Source organism: Gracilinanus agilis, chromosome 1 (genome assembly GCF_016433145.1).
Source record: "Gracilinanus agilis isolate LMUSP501 chromosome 1, AgileGrace, whole genome shotgun sequence".
Taxonomy (NCBI): domain Eukaryota; kingdom Metazoa; phylum Chordata; class Mammalia; order Didelphimorphia; family Didelphidae; genus Gracilinanus; species Gracilinanus agilis.
In genome coordinates, this window is record NC_058130.1 from 248,130,512 (window position 1) to 248,147,097 (window position 16,586).

At 35.4% G+C, this 16,586-nt stretch overlaps 1 protein-coding gene across 1 annotated transcript in view; it reads left to right on the forward strand.

Moving 5' to 3' along the window:
• The window catches only part of SLC24A2 (solute carrier family 24 member 2), a 328,495-nt gene that overhangs the window by 119,350 nt on the left and 192,559 nt on the right, over positions 1-16,586 (forward strand). The window lies entirely within an intron of this gene.

Genomic DNA, 16,586 nt, shown 5'->3' on the forward strand with positions numbered 1-16,586 from the left:
GATTTCAACAGTCTAATGGCATTGAATTTAAATAGTGTTTATGTCTTTCTGCTTCCAATTTCATTCACTTTAAAACAGGCATGCTTGTACCAAATGACTTTCAAAAACTGTCTTCAGCTGAGAATATCTGGTTGTTATATGAGTCATTTTATTTTCACTGATGGTTGGGGAGCTCTTCAGGGGATACAAAAAGGCAAAGCTATGCCAACTAGTGATGGCATTTTTCCATGATCTATAGTCACAGTTAAAAATCCTTCATTCCTCATTTTTCCAGGGAGAGAGAGGCGGCGATTGGAAAAGTCTAGTTTTTTTGTGTCTCTCGTGAATCAAAAGCACTCCAGACTCTGCGCTCTAGAGTTAAAAAGTACCTTAAAGGCTAAGTTGATCCCTTATTTTAAGACAGAGCATGAGAAATGGAACCAGAATATTTTCCCGATCCTTATTGCAATATTCTTTCCACTTAAGAACACTGTCACCCTTAAGATATTCCCTAAAGGAACTCTTTAAGCCTTCTTACATTGGCCATCAAAGTTTAGAAGTCCAAAATGTGTAAGAGAATGACAAAGTATAGATAGATAGATAGATAGATAGATAGATAGATAGATAGATAGATAGATAGATGGATAGATGGNGATGGATGGATGGATGGATGGATGGATGGATGGATGGATGGATGGATGATGGATAGGTGGGTGGATGGATAATCATCTAAATATCGATATCTAAGCTCTTGGCAGAAAGAAAAGGACAATTGCATTTTTTTTAGCTTCCCAACCATATCTATAGAACAAGAAGATTCCATTTCTTTGCATTTAATATAATACAATTTAATAAATACTTAGCACATGCTATGGTTGCTAAGGTTGCTCTTCCTTATCCAAGACCTTTTATTGGATACAGTCACAACTTTGCTTCAAAGGATGGCACAGCTAGGCCATGATTAGTTCAAATGAAGAATCCTCTGAAGTGGTCACATTTTTTTAAAATTAGTACTGTGTATTTCCATCATAATTGTACCAATTACTGTATTTTGTGTAATTATAACTTTGAATAGTGTGAATCTGATTACTTGCAACCCTTTCAAGGGACTCGTTATTCACACTAATCCAGACTTAGTCACAAGTCATGTCAGAAGATAAGATAAATATATGAATAGTCATCACACAAGGCAGAATATGATTTTGGGAGTTATGAAAATTCTAAATCTGAGAAATGTAGACTATTGATCAAGCAGCAAAATTATAATGCTATACATAAAACACAGTCATCTAGGCAGCATAGTAGATAAAGTGTGAAGCCTGGAGTCAGGAAGGATCATCTTCCTGAGTTCAAATCTGGCCTCAGACATTTACTGTGTGACCCGTAACCCTTTTTGCCTTGGTTTCCTCAACTGTAAAACAAGCCAGAGATGGCAAACCATTCCAGAATCTTTGTCAAGAAAATCCTAAGAGGGTTCACAAAGAGTCAGGCACAACTTACATGACTGACCAACAAGGAAAAAAAAAGTTAAATGAGATTCATTATGCATTTTAAAATATTAATGTATAATAATTCTGAGAGAGAACAGAGCATTGAATTATATAACTACTCTAAAATTGTTCTCTACAACCACAGAAAAATGGATACAAATGAGATTTTATTGTTTCATATTAGAATTCATGTTAACATATTATCTAGATATGGGGGGAGGGTTGAAAGGGGTGAAGAGGAAAGTAAAAATAGGAATCATTTCACCATGGAAAATTTTTCTAAAAAAATAAAATATTTAAATCTAAAAACAAACAAAAAACATATTATCTAAAAGAATTATAATAATGAATATAATGTTAGCATAGTCAGTTTGAATATTTGAAGTTCAGAGGATTTGAATAAAGAGTCCTTTCCTTTCTTTGCTGTTTGTTATCCAGATCAGACTACATCAAATAAAATAAAGTTTTTGCCTATAGGGGGCAATAGTTGTACTAATCACTTGCCAGAATTGTCCATTATTGCTACAGAAAGTAGACAGGACTTATGCTAAGGGGGGTGGCAGGGTAGTTCAGTGGATTGAGAGCCAGGCCTCCAGATGGGAGATCCTAGGTTCAAATCTGGCCTCAAACATTTCCTGTCTAGGTGACCCTGGCCAAGTCACTTAACCCCCATTGCCTAGCCCTTACCACTCTTCTGCCTTAGAACCAATAGTATTTGTTCTAAGGTATTGGTACATAGTATTGGTTCTAAAGCAGAAGGTAAAGGTTTAAAAAAAAACTTATGCTAATTTAGAAATGGAAGAGACAGGCAACTAATTCAGAAACAATGTTTTCCCATAGACCCAATACTAATTAATAATAACCCTCTTTTGTGTAAAACACTTTTTTTAAATAGTCCCTGTCAAGTAAGTAATACATATATTATTATCCCTATTTTAGAGACAAGCAAACTGAGGGCTAGATAGGTTAAGTGTTTTGCAGCATAGATTCAAACTATCTTCTGATTTCAAGATTAGATTTCTTCCTCCTGCTTCATGATGTCTTCTCCTCATGAAACTGCATAAAATATGGCAACAGGGGAGGAAGTAATCTCACAGGGGGAAAAAAACCACTTTTTTAATTGCAGCAATGTTTTTTTTAAACTATGTGGGTTTGAATCCACCAGCTCTACTATTGTGTGTGAACAAATTATTTAATTTCTTCAGATCTCGATTTCCCTGTCAGTAAAATGAGGACTAAATTATTTGCACTACAGTCCCTATAAGGTTGTTGTGAGGAAGGCATTTTATAAGCCATAAATATGATATTTCATTATATTCATTAGATCTTTGTGAAGAGGGAGGAGTTAAGCATTTTTGCCCTTTTTAAAAAGACTTCTTCCAGCCTTGATCATTCCACTGTTCCCTCCCTATATTTCCCTGTATATCTACCAATCAGAAAGAGTGGACAAAGAGCAATGGGCACAGGCACAGAGATGGGAAGTTCTGGGTTCAAACCTAACCTGAGACACTTCCTAGCTGTGTGACTCTGGGCAAATCACTGAATTCTTATTATCTAGCCTTTACCACTCTTCTGTCTTGGAAGCAATATATAATAATGATTCTAAGAAAGGAAGTAAGGGTTAAAAAAAAAAAAAAGCAATGGACAAGTAGGTAGTGCAGTGGGTAGAGTACCCAGTCTTACTTCCCTCTCCCCTTTGTTTTCCCTCTTCCCTGCCTGCTGCTGAATGGTTTGATTGGATAGAGAGGTTGGATGGGATTCGAATCAATAACTCCATTCCTTCATGAAATAGAGAACTTGGCCTTATCTCTTGCCTTATCATTGCCTCCTGTGGTCCACCAGCTCTTTCCTTCTGACCTGTAACTATGTCCTGTGGTCCCCCAGAACTGTCATATGACCTACTTATGTCACTAAGGACCACTGAACCTTGCCATCCACTCCACTGAAGCACACTTGGGATGTCTGAACCTCTCCATCCCCCATGCTGCTAACTTTCTCTTGTATTTTGTTTTCTCCAATTAGAATACAAACTCCTTGAGACAGTTGTCCCACTTTTTCCATTTGTATCCTCAATGTTTAGCAAAGTGCCACATAGTAAGTACTTAATAACTGCTTTTTCTTTCATCTATAGGCACATATAATTACATTGTATCATAGAACAAGTTCATCAGAAAAATGTAAAGCAAAATGCAAGCATAATTTATAAACTCTCATAATGTCAATATATTTTCCTCTGCACACTATTTCTTTGGGAGATACTGTATGTAGGCAGGTTATACAGCAAATCTAACACTTTGGGTGGATTAGGTCATAAGATTATCAATTTAGAGTTAAAAGAGAACTTTAAACTAATTGAATCTAACTCCTTTATTTTATCATTGAGGAAAGTAAGAACTTAAATGATTTGTTCAAGGTCACGTAAATGATAAATGACAAAACTGAGTTTACAGCTCTGATTTTCTGACTGCCATAAAAACTGTAGCGATATACAGTGCTCTTATGAATTTGTAACAATCTTATTCTTTCATCAGGGATAGGGAGAGAGTTCTGCAATATAACTATTGGGTTTTGTTCCTAAGGTGATCAGGAAAAAAAGGGAAACAACCTATATGTTCTAAAACATTTACAGTAGCTCTCTTTGTGATGACAAAGAAGTAGAAATTGAAGGGATGTCCAACAATCGGGGAATGGCTAAACAAGTTATGGCATGTAATTGTGATGGAATACCATTGCCCTGTAAAACATCATGAGCAGATTATTAAAAAATATATGAAAAGAAGAGCAGATAGATGACTTAGTGGATATTTAGCCAGGCCTATAGACAGGAGATCCTAAGTTCAAATCTGACGTCGGACACTTCCTAGCATTGTGACCCTGGGCAAGCTCATTCAACCCTGATTACCTCATCCTTACTGTTCCTCTCTCTTAGAAACAATACATTAGAAGGTAAGGGTTTTTAAAAAAAACACATGAAAAGACCTACATAAAGTTATAAAGAGTGAAATTAGCAGAACCAAGAGAATGTTATATACAACAAAAATATTGTTTGAAGAATAATTTGTAAATGTCTCCCTCCAGAAAAAAGAACTGATAAATAGAAATAAGCATGACATCATTTTATATATGCATATGTCTTTTTGTCAAATGATGCCTTCTGGAGGTAGGGAGGGAGAAACCTAGAAATGCAACAAACAAATAATTTTTTTTAATTTTTTAAATTAACAGGAAATTTAGAAGAAAAAGGACATTATTATGATGATCTTTTCCCTCAAACCATTCCCTTTGTTTTTATTATTAAGGGTGGAATTGTTATATTCCAACTAAAAACTCATAAGAGCAAGAACTGTTCAGCAAAAGTTAATTGAAATAGCAAGGAGCCTACATGAATTGGTCATACAGAAATCTTCACAAGATTAAGAAAACTCTTTCCATTTGGCTAAGAAATAAAAACCTGAAAAGCAAAGAAGAGAAAATACCTGTAACCTTCATTGGATCATTCAAAAGATCTCATCAACAGAGATAGAGTTAGACTGAAACACAGTCTTATTTTGTTACCCTTGTCAATGTGAAATCAGAATGCCTCAATTTTACCCCTGCCCTTTGAGAAACCCCAGTACCAGGCACACCTGTTTTGGGTTGAAGTATAGACCTTAAACTGTTTGGGGACCCTAATGCGGGTGGGATCTGTGGATATAGTCCCAATGTTGAGTGCATTTATTTGTTTTAAAAGCTTCTCTGATTGTATTAAAGTCCTCTCTCAGGAAGCCCAGCTCTTAGTTTGACTCTTTCCTTTGAAATTGTTATAGGTGAGGGCTCCCTGATACCCCTGAGGCTGGTTGCAGACATCTTTGCAACCTACTTGCAATTTGTCTATGTAGGCTTGCCTTACCATGTTCTCCAGAGGGTATAAAATACCCCCAAGTTCTGTCCCTCTTCGCAGCTGACATCTAACGCAGTGTCTTCTCCCAGGGATACATCCGCAGAGTCCCCAGAGTCCCCTGGATGTAGGCCTGTATAGATCTTGGCGCTGGTCTATATGTGGCCGTCGAATATTGGACCTATCCCTATCCTGATTAAAGACTTGGGTTTTTATGGCTATCTATTAGTTCTGTGTTTTTTCCAACTAATAGCTTAGTAGGTTTAAAGGATTTCCCTAATAGCTTAGTAGGTTTAAAGGATTGTTACTCTCCTAAATCCTTTAGAACCGAAAAATCCTAATGAATTTGCCCTTAGCAACATTTATTTTTACAAAAACATTTGCAAATAGTAGTTTAGATTCATTTGAATCAGTAAAATAATAAAAATATTGACTAAGGTTAGATATGTGGAATTATTATAAAAGTTATAATATAACAATAATATTGATAATAGGAGCCCTACCTGTTAGGAATCATTGTGATGATCGGTTTGACCCAGCTAACAATGGAGCCACTGGCTCTCTTTAGTGTTCTGTTACCAAAAAAGGCAAGAAATCTTAAAACAATTCACAAATACTCATCTACTGGAAATGCTTCAGTCCAGCTAGCCCCGACCACTAATTCAGGAAAATGATAGATGCTCAAGAAACAAAGTAAAGCATCACACCAAAACAAAATCAGAAACAGATCATATCACTTACAGGCAAGTACTTAATACTGCTTTTTGTCAATAACAACCTCAGCTCTAAGGTATACAATAATGTATTAAAGCAGATTAATACAAGGTAATCAACAGAAAGAAAGTCATTCCTAACTCTACATAAAATGAAATAAAAGAAAAATTGAGAAACTACTTCAGTTAAAGATGAGAAAGCTGAAGTATCCCAGGTAATAAAAAATCTATACAACCCAGACTCCCAAAGTGTTACATGATAATAAAATGCACGGCAAAAATAATGCCAATGTTGCAGATGATTTTGTCAAGGGAATGAATGAGTCTACTTGGAATAAAAAAAAAACAACAACTGAGCCCTATTTAAGTTTGTTGGTATAAACAGATCTAACAGATAGCATTATCTAACATAAATTCAACCAAAAAAATCTGGAATCACCTATAATCATTATTCTCTCACAGTATACGACAGCTCATATAATACATTTCAGGACATGCACATATGCTAGCATTATCCCCTCAACAAGGCCTCTGGGAGAAAAGGAAGAGTTATCTAAGAATATTTCTATGGACAGATATCAAACTCTACCTTGGTAAAAATAGCTAGCAAAAAATGTTAAAGACATGCAGAAATACATTAGATCACATGAATATCTAACCTGACTAAGCAGTAGAAAACTTGAACACTGTATCATTCAATGGAAAGCAAAAATAATATATATATGTACATATATATATAGTTAATATGGAATCCAAAAGGCAAAAATGCATCCGAGATTCATGATTCCCTTAATCAACAACTGAAAGTGAAAGCCAAAGGTTTAAGGTGATACAAGGAGTTGAAGCAGTTCAGAGAAAAAAAATAATTCAGCATCAATCAAAAACTATACTATGGCAGCTTGAGAAGCAAAGAAATCAATGGATGTAGAGAACTTATGAAGCAGGAAATGGAAATTTTTTTTCTCTAGACAAGTATTGCACAGGTGCTAGGCTACTTGCCAACTCCCACTGATTTTGATAGTCTGGGTCCCCACTGAGGTGCTAGCTATTTTCTCTTTAGAATTATAGGAGTAATCATGATGGAGTGTATGGGGTTTCCTGGTACTACTATTAGGAACAGCCCCAAAGTGCTCTTCACTGTCATTTCATCAGTTCATATCTCCCCAAATCAATTAATATTCACCTCTTTTACAAAGGAATATTTGTGGAGTAGACATAGCAAGTACCAAGGTGTTGCATTTCCCTAAAATAAAAGGAGATACAATTCTCTAAATAAAAAGGGATACAAACTTCCACAAGTACACAGGAATCTAGAAGGAAATGAGCTCAGGCTTAGAGAATACATGTGGCAAAGAGATAACTCACATCTCCCGAGTGGATGAATAATCTTTTCCTCTATTTTGTATTGCTCATGGGGTTCCCCGAGATGTATAGTTTTTACCAAAAGTATCCTTGGCTCAAAGTCCAAAATAACATGTTGATGACTGATGCATAACAATATATATTTAAAAATTCATCCTCAGGTTAGGTGAGATGAAATAAGAACTTTAATTAAGGAGCCACTAAAATTAAAAAAGAGGTACCTAGGTGACAAGTGAATAGAGTACAGGCCTGAAGTCAAGAAGACCTCAGATACTTACTAACTATGTGACCCTGGGCAAATCATTTAACCCAGTTTGCCCTATTTTCCCCATCTGTAAAATGAGCTGGAGAAGAAAATGGCAAACCATTCCAGTTTCTTTGACAAGAAAACCAGAGTCAGACACAATTGAAATGACTGAACAACAAAATCAAAAGAGGATTCTAAGAAGACTTTTTCCAATTGGTCACATGAATACAGCCAGCACAGCAATTGTGTCAAAATAAAGCACTCCATTCTTCTTTGAGTCCTCTCCTGATTCACTTCTTTCTCCACCATGATTGTTCTCATCTTCTTTCTCTTCCCATTCTTCCTTTTATGTACTTTCTCCCCTTATTAGAATTTAAGTGACTTGACAGTAACTTTATCTCCTTACTTTCCTTTTTTCTTCCTTCCTTTATCTATTTATTCATTCATTCCTGTAGTTCCTTTTTTCTTTTTGTATTTTTATGCCCAGTACTGAAAACAATGCTTGGCAAATTGTTATTCAGTCACTGAGTTGAGTCCAAGTCTTTGTTACTCAGTGGACTATACTTTTCATGAGGTTTTCTTTGAAAAGATAATAGGGTGGTTTGTCATTCACCTTCTGTCAGCAAACAGTAAGCATTTAGCAATTGCTTGTTGATTTGACTTGATAAAAAAAATTCTAGATTCTTTCAATCAGCAAGTAAAAGCAAAAATCAAAGGGCGAATGTGATTTAAAAAATTCAAAGTACAAATAACAAAATAAATAATTCTATATCAATCAAAAACTATTTCAGAGCTTGAGAAATAAAGAAATGAAAGAGAAGAGAAAACTCCCGAAAAAGAAAAATATAGATGATTTCTCATTGTCAGCATGGTGCCAGAAATTACAACAAAATGAAAATGCAAACCATTCTTTATTTCCTCCACAAATTTTTCTCTATGTCTTTTTCACAACATAATGAACATGGAAATATGTATTATATGATAACATATATACAACACATATCATATTACCTGCCTTCTTAGATAACAGTGGGAGAGATAAAGAAACATGGATTGTAAAATCTCAGGAAGTGACTATTAAAAATTGTTATCTGTGTGTAATCTGGAAAAAAAAATAAAAATCTAAATTAAAAAAGCAAAAAAATACTGGGAACATAGGTTGAATCAAATGAGATATAGATAGCTAGAAGACTGCTAATACCAATCAATGGCATAATAGTTTTCTCAAGTAAGATGATTAAAACTTTTGCTTCTTTGCAAAACTAGAAAGCTGTTAAGTTGAGTAAGATCCATATGCTTTATAGAATATATAAATGTCTTTTTTTTAAAACCGTTGCCTTCCACCTTAGAATCAATACTATGTATTGGTTCCAAGGCGGAAGAGTGGTAAGGGTAAGCAATGGGGGTCAAGTGACTTGCCCAGGGTCACACTGCTAGGAAATGTCTCAGGACAGATTTGAACCTAGGACCTCCCATCTCTAGGCCTGACTCTCAATCCATTGAGCTACCCAGCTGCCCTCAGGACATATAAATTTCTAGCAAAGCATTTTATTAACATTCCACAGACAGAGACCCTATTCTACCTTTCTTAATAGAAGTCATCCTATGTCAACTACCCAAAAGCAAAGAAAACAGAGAACATGAATGTAGAAGCTATTTACATTTTTACAGAATTTGTGCAAAAAATTCATAGCTTGCATCATACATAAACAATTCATTATGTGCTTCTGTAAGCACATAATATAATGTCTCTGGCAGAAAAAAAGGGTATCAAAATGCATTAAATATAAAGAGCATCATATTATTGATTCAATCATTCATTATTGAACAAGCCACTTGATAGAGTCATAACATTTCTACTGCCATTATTGATTATCACAAAGCCTTCAATTCCGTTCTCCACTCTCATGCTACTTATGATTTAAAATATGTAAAATAAACACCAAGTATAATAAAAATGCTAGAGTATTTGAGGTCCATAAAGAAAACTCTTCCCTGCTTAAAACATGTCATCAAAATGGTGTCAAGAGCAATTTTTTTAAAAGTATGGGCTTTCTCAGGGACACCTTAAGCTCATTATTGTACTACTTGTTGTTAAGTCCATTATCATCTCCCTTCAACAGAATTATATATGGTTTCCAAGTTAAAGAGGGAGTTGAAACAAAACATCAGTCGACAAGTCCCTTGCTTACGTGGCATATTTATTACGTTGTATTTTTATTATTATATATTTATTATAAATATATATTTATTATATCATATCATTATATATTCTCTAAAATATAAATAAAATATTATATATTTATTAGCATAAAATTATGTTTCAACCAAAAAAGAAGAAAACACACATTAAGCATCTCATTCATCTTATAGAATCTTTCTCTAATGGTACTTAAAATTAGTTGAACTTCTTAATGTATGTGAAAGAAATAAAGAGACTAAAGACTCTCAACTGGAATCCAGAGATGATTTCAAACCTGTGGTTGAAGGATGATAGGAAAAGATGCCTTGTTCTTCAGGCAAGATGCATCAGGCATAAGGCTATCCATTAGAAAACTAAGGCCATGGATATCAAGAGACTTACTGATATCCTGAAATAAGAACTAAATGGAAAAACATATTTAAAGCAATTAATGTATCTAATACTAATTTTATGTTTAATGTCTACTACTAATATTAATTCATACTTTAAGAAATGTAAAATGGACAACAGATATAAAAAATATACTCACCCAAAAAAAAAATATATATATATATATAAAGTAGATACAGAGTCCCATCAGTCAACGACAATTATGGAAAGATTAGTACTCTCTCATTTGAGCCTTTAAAAAGGAAGGAATTAATAGACATTCTTGGAGTATATTATAAAGAGGTAGAAAATCTTCAGAAATATTTCTGGAACAAGCATACATCACTTCACCGAGCATTGCAAAGGATAGTAATATATATATATATATATGTATGTATATATATATATACATATATATATATATATACAACTGAATTTATTGAATGTGACCAAAAGTGGTTCACCTCCAGATGAAACCTATTAAAAAGCTAAAATCCAAAAATGGAAACAAAAAGTCTTCAGTGGGTGATATACACAGGAATTCACCCAACAATATGTTAAAAGAGGAAACGAAAAATGACTGTCATGTAGATTTATTTGTAAAAACAATACGAAACAAAGGGTTTATGATGGCAATTTCAGATACAAGCCATTGCCACCAGATATTATCACTAGCTTGCCCTCAGAAAACCTGGGCTTAATGATTACTGTGGATTACACAAGGGAGAGGTAGAAATGATGTGACATATCACTGATGAATGTAAAAATGTACTACCCACTGAACACCTAGCCAGATATGGCCTTATGGCTAGAATTAGATCTCAGAAGCTCGCTGTTTTTTATAGGTTCAGTCAACAAATTTCCATACAACAAATACTAACTTCATAATATCCTGGAGAATTCAGTCGCTAACTGGACTATCATCAGAGAGCCAACTCTTGCCCTCTCTCACTTAGGAACAACATTGATCTGTAAAATTTAAGAATAATGTTCTTAATGCAGCAGCTGAATGTGCCAGTGGATGGAGCACTGATCCTAGAATCAGGAAAACCTGAGTTCAAATCTGGCCTCCGATACTAACTATATGACCCTGAGCAAATCCCTTCACCTCCATTTACCTCAGTTTTCTCAAATGTAAAATGAGGATAATAATACCTACCTCCAAGAGTTGTTGTGAGGATCACATGAGACAATATTTGTAAAAGTGCTTAGCACAGTGCCTGGCACAGAATGGGCACTAGATATGCTTATTTCCTCCTCCCTCCTCCATGAATAGATGTCATCATACCAAATACTCATAACCTAAAAACTATTTGAAAGGAAAATCATTCAAAATTAGAGACCTAGCAAAGGATATCAAATTCATCAGGGAACAAGATGAGGTGCAAACCATCCCTTTCCTCTTGTCTGCTCCTAAAGTTATACCAAGGAAGTTTACTGTGACCCTGTTTATATTCTAAAACTTTTGTTTGGCTACAATGTGGCCTACCGCCCCCTTCCCAGAAAAAATACTACTTAGCGCCCCCTATCACATACTATCACCGCCCCCTTACAGTTATTCACCACCCACAAATGCACCTGTGGCCATCACCACCTCCCTGAATCGCTGCAGCACCCACCAGGAGTTGGTGGCACCCACTTTGGGAACCACTGGGCTACATGAAGCAATTATTTTATCAACCAGGAGAATAGTCTCTAGAACACTGGATACAAAGAAAGACAAAATACAATCCCTGAGGTATAGCTAGGTAGTATAAGAGATAGAGCACCAAGCCTGGAGTGGGCAAATCTGAATTCAAGTCTGGCCTCAAATACTTCCTAGCTGTATGACCCTGGGCAAGTCACTTAACCCCAATTGCCTAGTTCCCATCACTCTTCTGTCTTGAATTCAATACTTACTATTAATTCCAAGACAGGAGGTAAGGGGTTAAATGGGTGGGGGAAAGACAGTCCCTATTCTCAAGGACTTTTAACTGTCTAATTAGGAAGACAACATGCCAAGTATGCAAAACAAGCTATATGCAGGATACATTTTAAATAACCTTCAGAAGAAAGATTTTTTAAAAAGCAGAGGAAACTAAAGTTAAGGAAGATCTTAATACAGAAATTTCTATCAATATTGCTGCAGGGAGGGGACCAGAAATGGCTTATTGCAGAAGGTAGGATTTGAACTGAGACTTAAAGGAAGCCAGAGAAATTAATAGGTGAAGGTAATTACTCCAGGCATGGTGGAAAATCTGTGAAAAGCTCCAGAGATGAAATATGAGTGTCAATATAGTAAGACTGGAAAGATAGGAAGGAGCTAGTTTATGAAGAGCTTTAAATGCCAAACAGAGGCATTTATGTTTGATCCGGGAGATAATGGAGCTCACTGAGCAGAGAGGTGATATAAGCACATTTACTCTTTTAAAAAAAAATCATGTTGGCTGCTGAGTGGAGGATGGATTGGAGTCGAGAGAGGCTTGAGGCCAAGTATTCACAAGGTTTTGACATGTCAGACTAAGATTAAGTACTCGATGTGGATCTTTGGGGAGATGGCAGAGGCCTTAAACATCTGAAATACACTACATTAAAAACTCTGCCCTCAAACAAAGGCAGATACAGATGGGTAGACTGTGATGGCAGCAGAGGGTTATAAAAGAGTAATGAGAACTGCAACATCAGTTGTGGTCTCAATGAAAGAGATTTTTAAATGCATTGTAATAGAAGATATATGCAAGAAATTCTTTGTAATATGAATAAGACTAACCCATACATATCACAAATAGATATCTGATCTGGGTTGTAGCCAACCCTATCTTCAAGGGAGACTCAGATTTCCACTTTTACAGAGGAAAGGAGGATGAGGGCTAAGTCAGTATCACCAATAGTCTAGGAAAAGGAATGTAAAACAATTGGGACTGTCTTTCACTCTTATCTGCAAAAAAAAAGTTTGGGACTAGAATTATATCTACCACATCAGATATCCCTAGTTTAAGATATGATAGATTTAGGATCAAAGATATTTTCCAAGATAGCTTTAACACTTAACTGACGATTGCCTCCTACCTTACTTTTGGTAAGAAAGAGAGAAAAGGTATGTCCAGAAATTAATGCAATGAAAATGCAAAACTAACTACCTGTTAGTTACCTCCTAAAAAATCACAAATAGCTAAATGTATTTATTAAAGTGAAAGTTAAACATTAATCAGAGAATTTATACAGATTGGAATAGAACAAGAAATATACAGAAGTAGAAAAATTCTTGGCCTAGGAATGAGATGAGACCTCAGCTCCCAAAGAGAGAGAATGGCCTCACTGACTGAAGTACACTCAGAGTCTCTCTCCTCTAGGATTACAGGCTCTGGGAATCAAGGGTCATGGTAGATCCTATGTCTTCTCCACATGTCTACAAAGCCAGGGAGATCTTCAATTTACAGTCCATAGTTCACACTTGTCTCTCTTAAAAACTCTTGCTCTGAATTATTGTTGTTCAATTGTTTTTAGTCATGACAGACTTTCATGACCCAACTTGGGGTTTTCTTGGCAAAGATACTGCAGTGGTTTGCCATTTTCTCCTCCAGCTCATTTGACAGATGAGGAAATTGCAGTCAACAGGGTTAAGTGGCTTGCCCAGGGACACAGTAAGTATCTAAGGACAGATTTGAATTTAGGGTTTCCTGCCCCCAGGTTTGGTGTTCTAGCCACTGTGCCACCTACCTGTCCCACTTTTACTGATGCCTTTTGTTTTTCATTGCATTAATTTCTGGACATACTTTTTCTCTTTCCTATCAAAAGGGCCTTTCCTTCTAATGAAAGTGTTTAAAAGAAAATGAGAGCTTAGTGGGGGGGGGGGGACACTAACACATAAATCAGAGAGTTGACTAGTGAAAACTAGAATGGCATAGATGGAAGAGGTCCTAATCTTCCTTCATTTGTTTCCACTAAGCAAGCCATTTAAAGGTTATTATATTTAACATCTCTCAAGATTAGAGTGAATACTATTGTTTACTGCAGCACTATTGACGTGCAAAGTAAATAGTACCAGTGGTGGCAAACATAATGTGCTTTAAACTAGTTTAAATGCCTTCAACAAAGAACAAAGTCCTTCTTATGGAACATTATACTATCTAAAGTCATGAGAAGTACAGAATTATGTAACCTGAAAGGGAGGGGAAAGAAAAAAACAAGATGTACTCCTTTGTACTAAATTTAATGGTTTTCAGGAGTCCTGGGGGGTAGGTGGGTATGCAGAACCTGTTATAGAAGAGAAAGTACTCATTTAATTTCAGGTACATGGTGTTCCAGTGAAATGTAGGAAATATAGAAAAATGTAATCCCTACACTACCAACCAAATCCTTAATTTACTTATATTTTCTCTCTTTTAGAAGGAAACTGATCAGAAAAACTATGAATGGCACTCACTTGAAAAGGCTAAGAACCAGAAAACCTAGTTCTGATTAGCAGCTTTTACATTAATATACATTCTCTAACGGACCTTGGACAGCTCCTAAACTATTCTCTGTTTTCTCCTGTGTTGTTCCCTGGGAGAAATAAAACAAGATCCTAAATATCTCATTCGTGATTATGATAAAAGGCAAAATATTTAGATGCACTGGGCTGTTTGGAAGTACAGTCAATTGTGTGCAATTAGGGAAAGATAATACTTATAACAGATCATTTTAAAATAATTGAGCCATGAAAAGTGCTTTAACATTTATATTTCAGTATGGGAATTTTTCACAAATGAAATAAATCAAGTCACTCTATAAATTCCTGCCTCAGAAGGAGCTAGGAAGCCTTCTGGTTTCCCTATCCTGTTTTCTTAGTCCACTCCAAAATAAAGCTTACTCTAAGTCTACGCTTCAGATAAAGAGATGATCTTCCTCAAAGGAATTCAAAGTTTGTCCTCCCAGAAACTTCACCCAGAAGAAGGTGTCAGAGAGTTTGAATTTTCAAGAACTAAGCTAGATATAAATCTAGCTAAAGGAGGCTAAACTGGATGCTATTTCTAAGGTTGTTTTCCCCTCTAAAATTCTGTGTTTCCATGTATAACCCAGTGGAATTGCTTGTCAGCTCCAGGATGAGGGAAGGAAGAGGGAAGAGAAGAGAACATAAATCAAGTAACCCTGGAAAAATACTTTAAAATAAATAAATAAATAAACAAGTTTTTTTAAATTCCCAACACAATTATATCCATGAAAGATTTCTGATTTATTTTTGGATAGCCTTAATCTACTTCCTCCATTTGTGCAAGTGTTTTATAGCATGTTTTTATATGTCAAAGCAAATAAACTGAGTTACTTTGCATTGTGTTTAGTGATCAAATGTATTAAAAATAGTAGAATAAAATATTCTGTGTCATTATAAGCTAAAATGTCAGCAAAACTATACACAGATTAGATTCTATTGAGTGAGCATTTTAAGGTTATAAACAAATATATACTTTTCCCAAAGAAATCTTTTCCTAAAAAGTGATGTGTGGCTACACTACACGTACACACACATACACACACACTTACATACATACGTGCGCACACAAGAATTGATCAAATATGTATATACACTATGTATATGTGAGAATTGATCTCACCATTTGGAAGAATCCCCTATAGAAAATCTCTTTTTTAAACTAAAGAAACATTTCATCATTTAAACAGTCACCTTCATTTACCTTTTTTTGTATGAGAGTTGTTGTTGTTTCATCCTTTCAGTTGTATCTGACTCTTTGAGATCTCATTTGGAGTTTTCTTGCCAAAGATACTGGAGTGGATTGTCATTTCCTTCTCTATTTCATTTGACAGATGAGGAAATTGAGGAAACGGGTTTAAGTGACTTGCCCAGGGTCATACAGTTAGTAAATATCTGAGGCCAAAATTGAACTCGGAAAGATGAGTCTTCCTTACGCCAGATCTGGTACTCTATCTACTGTGCCACCTAGATGCCCCTTTGTATTGGAGATTAAACTGTAATTTTATTGTTATAAAAAATTACCAATTTTGAGCAATATGTGGTCTGTAACTTTTGGTCCTAGAGAGGCGACTAGGACATTGACTAGTTAAGGGACTTGCCTAAGGTCACTCAGCCAGTAAACACCAGTCAGGACTTGAATTCAGTTCCTCCTATCTTCAAAGGTGGTCTCTCTTTCCAGTATACTATTGCTACCTCTTTTTTGCCTACTGGCTTTTCTTAAAGAAGGATACATCTTATACATGGGGAAGAGAAGGATCCAAGTAAGAAAAACAGAATCTGAGTAAAATTTGCCATAGGAAAGCAATGAAATGGTTACGACTTGGCTATGACAGTTTTGTCACACATGGAGAAAAGTGGAATTACTGAGCTGTGAAATAAAAGTCTAAATAAAGT